Source organism: Trachemys scripta, chromosome 4 (assembly GCF_013100865.1).
Source record: "Trachemys scripta elegans isolate TJP31775 chromosome 4, CAS_Tse_1.0, whole genome shotgun sequence".
Classification (NCBI taxonomy): domain Eukaryota; kingdom Metazoa; phylum Chordata; order Testudines; family Emydidae; genus Trachemys; species Trachemys scripta.
The window spans coordinates 108,654,463-108,665,153 of record NC_048301.1 but is presented as its reverse complement, the minus strand read 5'-3'; the positions used below and the strand labels follow the sequence as shown (position 1 = coordinate 108,665,153).

The 10,691-nt window shown below is 41.6% G+C and overlaps 1 protein-coding gene across 6 annotated transcripts in view; it reads left to right on the top strand.

The window, feature by feature from the left end:
- The window catches only part of AP2A2 (adaptor related protein complex 2 subunit alpha 2), a 102,383-nt gene that overhangs the window by 353 nt on the left and 91,339 nt on the right, over nt 1-10,691 (top strand). The window lies entirely within an intron of this gene.

The following is a 10,691-nucleotide window of genomic DNA, read 5'->3' as shown; positions in this document are numbered from 1 at the left end:
GGGGGGGGGGGGGGAGTCGCGCTTGAGACGGGGGTAGCGCGGGGGCCGCCCCGGGAGGGGGCCCGGTCCGGGGGAGCTGCTGCTGGGGGAACAGGGGCTGCTGGGGGGCGGCTGTGCTGACGTGGGGAGGCCGATTGCAGCGGGGGTTATGCTGGGAGGGGCAGGATTTGTATGGGGAAGGGGACTGTGTTCCCTTACGTTAAATGGGGTGTCTTTGGGAGCCTGTACAGTCAGGGGGCAAACTAGTGTGTCTGGGTGGGCTTGGACGCGGGGTTTCTGTGATGGTGATGTCTCTATGTGAGTGGGTTTCTGGCCCGTCCTTCTGCCCCCTCCACGCATGCTTGTTTTGAGAGCTCCAAGCGCTACGGCGACCTGGGGCTTTTTTCTTATTGACTTGTGGTGAGGGTGACAGTCTCATTGCATGACGGCTCCTTCCTAGTTCCTGGTTGTGTGGGTAAAACCTGGATTGGTGTGGGGGTTATTCCAAGCCTTTAGTTGTCATTTTAGCCAATGCAAAGGAGTGCAGTGTGGGTTCAGGAGGAAGACTCTGGCCTTGTTCCAGAGCAAAGGTTGTGGTAGTGGAACTGAACTCTGTCTTTAATTTGGTTTAAACAGGTACAACACCCCCCTCATCCCCCAACCATTCTCCGTGGACACACTTAAATCTACTTTACAATAGGGTTATATCAATTTAGCTTAATTCAGGATGTTACTGAACTAAGCGAAATCAATGTCAGTTGTAGGCCACTTTAATTTTGCCCACACAGGGTGTTTGTGCCAGTCTAAATTGTTTTAAAAAAATCTGTTAGTTAGACAAGTGTAACATGTGCAGACAGAGCTTTTGTCCCTGATCTTTGAGAAGACCAAAGGTGAGGTGAAAAGAGTCATGAAAAGAAGACTGTGTGGCTGAGGGTGATGGCAAGGGAGGGGTTGTGTGTGTCAGAGAGAGGCAAACACACATACTCTGCTGTGTCTGATAAAGGGAAAAGGTGGGGGAGGAGGAGAGCATGTTAGAGAGAAGCCTGAATTCTTTGAGTTCTTTGTGTGACCTTGGGAATTGGATTAATATTAAGCACAATGGTAACTCTTCTTAAAACGTTTGCAACCAAACACTGCAAGTTCATGAGAACTCCTGAGCACAGAATTAGTCATTGTTGATCAAATGTCACTCAGATTTTCAATGTGTTAAATAAACAAAACTAACACTAAAGTGCTAACTTAGGTAGAACTCTTAGAAGAAATTGCCTGACAGTGTCACTTTAATATTCCTCCATGATACTGATGAACTAATGGGATCATTGAAACACTTTATCATTCTTTGAGTATATCTAATTTGCTTGTGTATGGGATTGTGGCTTGTGCTACATATATACAGACTAGATGAGAGGCAGTATGATTTTTCACAATCAGAACTGCACAAAATGAAAATTCCATGGCCGGAAGAAATTCAACTTTGCTTGCAGTTGAAGATGACTAGAACTCTAGGAATCCATGATAACTAAAAAGCTGGTGCCCACTTCTGCAGCTGTAACGATTACCTTAGTGTTCCATATTGATAAGATGAATCTAAAATGCTGACCTGGCATTCTATAGTTTTCCTGCCTGGACACAGCATAAAGAAAAACCCATACATTTTGCACGATGAAGACAAAATGCAAGCAGTGGTAATAGAGGCAGAGGTAGGGGTGGAAGAAGTGACTTAGTTGGAGTGTGTATAAGGGTAGAAATGGGGGCAACATGGTCTTCAAGTAATTGTAGATGTATCTATTATATAAACAAGGCAAGAAGCAACCTATTGTATGGTGGTGACATTTAGGATCCTTAGCCTGCAAATGGAGAAGAAAGATGGTCCAGTGGCTAGGGCACTAGCCTGGGACTTGGGAGATCCAGGTTCAATCTCTGCCACAGACTTCCTGTGTGACATGGGCAAATCATGTAATCTATCTTCCATTTCCCATCTGTAAAATGGGGTTAATAGCACTTCCTTACCTTACAGGGTATTATGAAAATAAACAGACTGATTGACCATGGTGCACTCAGATACTGTGGCAGTGGATGTTAGGCAACTAGGAGAGAGATATCTAAGATCAGCCATAAGCAGATTTTCTTATTTTTTCATTTGGTGGGCCCAACTGTATATTAAAGATTTCCTGGAGAAATGCAGAGTACTATGTTAATTCTGGGAATTTGGTGACATTTAACATCAAATATAATGGCTGTCATTCTTAATACTGCAACCATTGATTGTTTTCAAGTGGTTGTCCAATAGTGCTGCTATTCTGTTCTTCATAAAGATTGGTTATGATAGTTCACACTCTGAGAACATGTACATGTTCCTATTATCTGGGCTGAATTAATGGACCGAAAGAAAAATCAGTTAGGTGATAATGGAACCCAGAACAGATGAAACATACAAGAGAAAATTAATGGTCTCACCAGTTTTTCCATAATTTGGGCTCTTGATTTAGCCCTGTTAGTTTTGCACAGGGACTTGAGTTTGGAGGATATATCACATAGTAATAAGCTGGAGAAACTTGTAAGTGTCTTGTAATATTGTGAATCAAGTCTAGGCTCTGTGTGCCAAGACACTGCTAGGATGCTGATAGGCAGACATCCTGAATGTCATCAGCCTTAGAAGGACCCAGCTGAAGAGAAATAAAAAGGCCTTGCTTGCATTTGCTGCATGAACTAGGTTGGCAAAATATTAACTTTATTACAAAATATTCACCCTCTCATTCTTCAGACAAGTTTTTTTTCTTACTATACAGATGCTGCTATAAAATGAAAATAATTGAGCTCCTTGTTTATATCTAGTGACTTTCTATCACAATTTTCTCTAGTATATCCACTATCTGCCTCTTAGACATTGTTTTCCTCAGTTCTTAATATAGAACCCTGTATTATTTTGTTTGCTACTACTAAGCAAAATGTAATACAGAATTAAGTGCATAATTAAAATGAAGAATGCCTTGACAACTAAAGCAGAGCAGTAATGATCACTTTAAGTATTTTTAAGATATCACTTACCACCGTTCAATAAAATAGAAGTTGATCCAATAAAAGATATTACCTCACCCACCTTGTCTATTACTTATTGGTGTCAGTTACAGTAATGTTTACATAGAGTTGTCCATAGTGGACTTTGTTCTTCACCTCTCTGGGGTTTCCCAGCTTTGCATACTTTTTCTTTTCTTGTAATCCTCATCTTTGTGGCTATGACTGCAAAAAAGTGGCTTAGTAACATGTTATGAAAACAGCAAAACTCAGGTTCAGCCTTGTTTTCTGGAAGGCAGTTCTACTGAGGTGGAGAGGCAGACTGGATTGAGTACTTTTCTCTGGATATTGTAAACGTCAATATGAGAAATGCTTGCATTGTTCCTTAGGAGTGCAGCTGTGTTTGGTTGCGGATGAAACTGGTTGTGAATTAAACTCTGTAGTTAGGCCCTGTCTATGGAGGGCCTTAAAGATTAAAACCAGGGCTTTGAATTCCTACTGGAAGTGAACTGGGAATGTGTCGTTGCGGCACACCACCATCGTAATATTTTTTCATGGGCCTTTCTTGTTAAGGACAGTAAAGTCTGTGTAAGATTGATTTTACATTGCCTACACCCTCATCCACAAACACAGTGAATTATAATAATCCAATCCAGAGGTGACTTGCACAAATCAGTATGGTCAGAATTTCATCCTACAGGAAAGAACATAATTTCATAGGAACTAGAGACAGGAGGGTTTTCTCACCACTGTTTCTGCCTGGATATCCATAATTAATTATGAGTCCAGTAGGACCTTAGGGACTTGTGCTGTATTAACAAATATAGATCAAATGCTATGGTGGAAGTGGCATTGTCTTGTAGTTTTTTCAGCATGCATTTTCCCTTTTCAGTATTGTGAGTTCTGTCTTGTTTACGTTCAGTTTGAGTCAGCTCTTTTTCATTCAGGTGCTGATCTCTTAAAAGCATCACAGTGTCTTCGAGGGCAGTGATTTCTTCTGGTAAGAAGTTGAGATAAAGCTGATGTTATGAGCATGTAGTTGGCAATGGAACTTGTGCCATTTTGTAATCTCTGCCAGTAGTCAGAGTATGCTAAGATGTCACATCTTAAATTTAAGCCTGATTGAAGGGTATAGGATGTCAGTGAATGTTAATGTTGGAATTTGGTTGAGTATTCTTGTGATCCTTGTCAAGGAAAAGGAGATTGGAAAGAGGTGGAAGCTGAAGAGACTGTCCTTCATTGTGCCTAGTTTCATGTGCCCTTTACTGACTATGGCATGTTTAGGGAGCTTTAAATGTTGTCAGTTTGTCAGTAGGCTCATTTACTTTTTGGGTAAAATTTTCAAAAGTGCCTAAGTTTTTAAAAAAAAAATAATTAAAGAACAAGGATCTGTTTTTGCAAGTAGTGACACAGGCATTACTTAAACTTTCCAGTACTTCCTGTACATGATTGGGAAACTGGAGGCTGCTGCCCTCTGTTCTAGTTTGAATCTTCTGACTTCTGGAATTGGTTCTGTACTTAGGGAGGGGGAGTGGGGGGAATCTGTACACCAAATACAACTAATTCTACTTAAATGAAAGGCTAAATATCTGACACACTTATTATCTTGTGCATAAAGCCCACTGGCATTCTGGGTTTCAAACTAAATTTCTTGGACTTGCATTTTTTAGTGTAGATATTTTTGTTAATACAATTTATATTCAGGTGGAAAGGTTGCAAGCAAATAAATTAAGTGGTTGTTGAAACATTACTTTTGTAACTGATTCCTTCCCTGTTATCACAAATAACATTACTTGGATTAAGCGTGTTTGATTTTTATTTGTTAGTAGTTGCAACTCCTGGATTATGGAGAATGGAGGATTGGCTGATTTTGCAGGTGCCATCACTAGCAGTTGAAGAAGGGAGGCTGCCAGTCCCGGGGGCCTCATAGCATTTCACAGCTAGACACTTGAGTTAACTCAAGTGCACAGACCAATTAACTTCTAAATCTCTGCTGGAAGCATATCAATAGATGTTACTCCTGGTGTTGGAACCTGGGCTCTGAAACCCGCCAAGGGGGGTGGGTTTCAGATCCTGGGCTCCAGCCTGAGTGAAAATATCATCTGTACTGCTATTTTTAGCTCTGCAGCCCAAGCCCCATGGGCCCAAGTCAGTTGATTTGGAATCTCGGAGTATGTCTACACTGCAGTTACACATAGGGTGACCAGATCACCAAAGACAAATATCGGGACGCGGGGGGGGGGGGGGGGGGNGGGGGGGGGGGGGGGGGGGGGGGGTGCGAGTACTTCCGGTCTCTAGGCTCCGGGGCATTTCCTTGTTTGTCCGGTTGTCCCGACCGCATGTCGGTCGGGACGCGGGACAAACAAGGAAATATCGGGACGGTCCCGATAAAATCGGGACGTCTGGTCACCCTAGTTACACACCCACGGCTGGCCCATGCCAGCTAACGGGCTGTTTAATTGCAGTGTAGACATTCTTGCTCAGACTGGAGCCCGGGCTCTATGATCCTGTGAGCTGGGGGTCCTGAAGCTTAGGCTGCAGCCCTAACCTGAATGTCTTCATCACAGTTAAACGTCCCCTTAGCCCAAGCCCCAGGAGCCCGAGTCAGCAGGCATGGGCCAGCCATGGGTTTTTAATTGCAGTGTAGACATACCCTTAGAGACTGGGCCAGCAGATTGGTTTGTTGTCTCTACATGCTATATTTAACAAATGCGTTCTCAGTCCCCTTACATGTATTTGTGTAATGGTTTACAAAATTCTTTGTATCTTTTGGCTTCACTGAAATGTGCTGAGTGTTTTACGTGCACTGTCAGGATGTAAACAACTTTTTTATTTGGGGGAGCTAGAGTTAAGAAATAAACTAGCTGTTGAATATCACTTCAGTGAGTAGTTTTGTACCACAAATAAATTTGTCCACTGCTAATAAAGTGCAAAAGGAACTTTCGTTCTAAACTCAGTATTTTCTTTATTCCGCTGGGAGAGCGGGAAAAGCCCCCTACTGTGTGCACCAATACTGTTGAAAGTTCTAGTAATCATTAATTTCTGCTTTAGACTTTGTTTCTAAGTTTCAGAGCCACTTAATTGAAACTGTTGGTAGAACTTTTAAATAGCAAACACAGTGGTGGAGGTGGGAGAGCAGGTTGCTTACATTGAAATCTAGTTTTTTTTCCCTTAATGTTGTCATTGTTAAGGTTCAAAATGGCACCAAAAGTCGTCCTGCATGGAAAATTTCTGCCTGAGCAGTTTAAATTTGGCAAGGTTATAAGCAGCTGAAAATAGTTCTTAAAATGCCTTTAGTTATAATTTATTTTGATTTCTAAAATACATAAAAGGATACATAAAAAAATCCAGTATCTTTTATCTGCCTTATTCAAATATAAATCCAAGGTCTGAAGCTATTACAATGTGTAAGAGAGATTCTTGATCTTTCTAAAATAGAGATTGTTTTCTTGAAACAAAGTGGGGAAAAGGTCTGTAAGATGTCTCCATGCAACTGGGGAATGCTGAAGGGGGCAATCACATCACTAACAGTAGATAAGAATTAACTTTTTGCAATGCCAACAATTATTGAGCCCAAGAGGAAAAAGGTTGGTTTTTGGGGGAGAAGATGAAAAAGGTGCAGAGCTGAAGTCTGAGGAGAAGTATTAAGAGTTTGTATCAGTAGCTTTACTAAGTTACTGCATTTTGCACTGTTGGATGCCTCTCACATTGTGTATGAGAGCAGAGGCTAGCCCTAAAAGGGCTGTCTGAATGGTTAGCTGTTCAGTATTTTCTAGACATAAAAGATGGGTATGTAGATCAATGCGCTGAGGTTCTCGGAAGCTAATTCTAGGCAAACTCCCAGTGCACAAAACACTGAATATTATAGTAAACAAAGTTCTTACTTTAATGTATCTGTTAAATGTGTTCTGTGCACAACCTCAAATCAAAATAGTTCTTTCCACATTAGAGCCCTTTTACTAGAGTAGGCTGGCCAATATAAAAAAAAAAAAATAATTCAAGAAAGTTATCCAATGAATGTACTTCTGATAAATTACTGTACCAAATAGTGGTGTGAACTGACTACCTTAAGCCCCGTCTCTGAAAATTTTTAGGGAAATATCCCACTGGTCTAGCACCAGCACAGCTCCATCAGTGCTACCAATAGTGGGTAAGTTGTTGTAGACCTCCCACTGGCATTTTTACCTCTGGTGAGAGATTACAGTAAATGCCTGTGGCTGGTCTATATTAGCACTAGTACCAGTTGAGCTGCAATACTGGGGGGATTCTCTGAAATTATCATTGTAGATCCAACCTTACTGAAAAAGGTAGGCTTAAGGTAGGTACTTACATGGCCCATGACACTTTAGTATACAAACACTTCACAAATTAATTAACCCTATAAAAATCCCTGTGAAACAGGAAAATATCTCTATTTTACACTTTGATGTTGCAGTCTATATGGTTTTATAAAAATATGATAAGTGAATATAATGTAACTGGGATATGGTTCATGCAAAAGGTCTCTTGCAAGGTATAATTACAAAGCTTATAATCTACTGAGTGTGATCATCCTATTTGTATAAATGTACCTGTGACGGGTTGGATCACAGAAACCCCCTTGGGAGCTGCCACCCGATGTGCAAAGACTACCCCTGCTTCTGTTTTCCCTGCCAGCTCAGGACTCCAGCACCCTGTCTTGCTGAGCCAGACACTCCCGTCTGGCTCCAGACACAGACCCAGGGTCCGAATCACCTGTCCCAAAGCTGCAAGTTTACCTGAAAACAGCTCGCAGTAGCGTGCTTGTCTTTAGCACTCAGATGCCCAACTCCCAATGGGGTCTAAACCCAGATAAATCAGTTTTACCTGCATAAAGCTTATGCAGGGCAAACTCATAAATTGTTCGCCCTCTATAACACTGATAGAGAGATATGCACAGTTGTTTGCTCCCCCAGGTATTAATACATACTCTGAGTGAATTACTAAATAGAAAGTGATTTTATTAAATACAGACAGTAGGATTTAAGTGGTTCAAAGTAGTAACAGACAGAACAAAGTAAGTCACCAAGCAAAATAAAATAAAATGCGCAGATCTATGCCTAATCAAACTGAATACAGATAATTTCCTCACCAGTTCCAGAGTGCTCCCTTTTACAGGCTAAGCTCCTTTTAGCCTGGGTCCAGCAATCACTCACACCCCCTGTAGTTACTGTCCTTTGTTTCAGTCTCCTTCAAGTATCCTGGGGGGGGTGGAGAGGCTCCTTCTTTAGCCAGCTGAAGACAACCTGGAGGGGTCTCCCACAGGTTTAAGTAGACTCTCTCTTGTGGGTGGAGACCCCCCTCCTCCCTCCTATGCAAAGCCCAGCTCCAAGATGGAGTTTTGGAGTCACCTGGGCAAGTCACATGCCCCTGCATGACTCAGTCTTTGCAGGCCGACGCCATTGTCCACATGGCATCTTGCATGTCTCCAGGAAGACTTCTCATGTGGATTGGAGCATTCCAAGATGCATTGTTCCCTAAGTGTCTCCTGATCAGGTACTTAACCTGGCAAATTCCTTCCTAAAGAAGCTGACCAAATGCCTCACAAAGCTTACTTAGAAATCAGGCAAGCATACAGCCCATATTCTTAACCTCGAGTAGAAAATGATATATGTGTACAAATAGGATGAATAGATATAGTAGACCATAACCCTTACGGAGATATGTTACATGGCACAGGCAGCACAAAACATATTCCAGTTATGTCATACATACATTTATAAGCCCCCCCTCCCCATAAAGCCTTATGGGGTACACTGTCACAGTACCACTCTTGTATCTGAAACGAGAAATATGAAATATAACTCTGAGGGCCTATTGTAATTATGCAAAGTGTGGGTCATTAATGGATTGTTTGGAATCTTGATGACTCCCATTAACCAGGACCGTTGTCTGCAGATGGCTGTGTTTTACTGTGAGTCTACCTGTATGTGTGTGTGCTGGCAAGTGGGTAATGAAGTCTTGCAGTGACATGTGATCATGTCACCTGATCTGGAATCCATCTTTAACCTGGTGCTTTTCCAGTGGAGGGGGGGACCCAGAGGGACAAAGGGTTCCCGCCTTATGCAAAAGATATATAAAGGGGTGGAAGAGAACAGAGGGGGAGAGGAGCCATCATGAAGAATCCCCTAGCTACCACCTAAGCTGGAACAAGAGCTGTACCAGGGGAAAGAATTGTTCCCAGGCCTGGAAGGTGTCCAGTCTGAGGAAAAAACTTCTTGAAGCATCTCTGAGGGTGAGATTATCTGTATTCAGTTTGATTAGACATAGATTTGCACATTTTATTTTATTTTGCTTGGTAACTTACCTTGTTCTGTCTGTTACTACTTGGAACCACTTAAATTCTACTTTCTATATTTAATCAAATCACTTTTTCCTTATTAATTAACTCAGAGTATGTATTAATACCTGGGGGAGCAAACAACTGCATATCTCTCTATGTGTTATAGAGGGTGAACAATTTATGAGTTTACCCTGTATAAGCTTTATACGGGATAAAATGGATTTATTTGGGTTTAGACCCCATTGGGAGTTGGGCATCTGAGTGCTAAAGACAAGCACACTTCTGTGAGCTGTTTTCAGGTAAACCTGCAGCTTTGGGGCAAGTAATTCAGACCCTGGGTCTGTGTTGGAGCAGACGGGAGTGTCTGGCTCAGCAAGACAGAGTGCAGGAGTCCTGAGCCGGCAGGGAAAATAGGAGCAGAGGTAGTCTTGGTACACTGGGTGGCAGCTCCCAATGGGGTTTCTGTGATCCAACCCATCACATACACTTGGTAAACCATGACACAGCTTAATCCCTAAGGTCATAGTCTGTGGCATAGCTATGAATTGTACTTTTCTTCTGAGCCCCAATTTGGTGCCTTGACCACAAGAGCATCTTGCCACAATTAGTTTATATTTCTGTATCCTACCATCTTCACCGTAGTTGCTGTAATCTGGAGTTATTCAATTGGTCTTGCATAATGAGGAACCTTCTCTGCTAACTTGTTCTGTATCCTACTCTTCAGAGGAGATGCTGAATCTCCTATCATCCTAGCAACATATTTGAGGCTACCATGGCTATTCAGAGATCTCAATCTTCTCCCAGGAAACCAATGTGTGTGGAACTGTCACATGAAAAATAGAGCCTTTCTACACAATTAACTTCCAGAGGATCCATTTTCAGCATGATTGTACACTGTCAGTGTACAAATGTAGTTATGCAAGGGAGGCCATTAAAATACAAAATGTCTCCCTACACTTGAGAAGGGGCTTCTAGTACACAGTTAATGTATTTGAATCTTAATTGTTTGAGTGATAATGATCCTTTACAAGTGATTAACATGATGTACAGAATTTTCTTTTTCTTTATTTTTTCCCCCCGTGACGTTCTGGGGAATAAGAAACTGGGTCTGAACTGAATTTTGGATTTTCATAGGATATTAAACATAGGATTACCAAATCTGCTCACAGTGGCGCCTTCTAAATGAATAACTGATATGAAAAATACATTTACTGGTTAAATGGATTGAGTTATATGTAGTAAAAAAAATGCATATATTGGAATAAAAGATCTAAGACTTCTAGACGGAACGATGCTTTAAGGATTACTGAATTGATTACAAGCGACAAGTCCAGGAACAGTTTAATCTCATGATTGTCATTTGTTGCTTAAGTTTTGGAGTGATAAGATGAGCTTT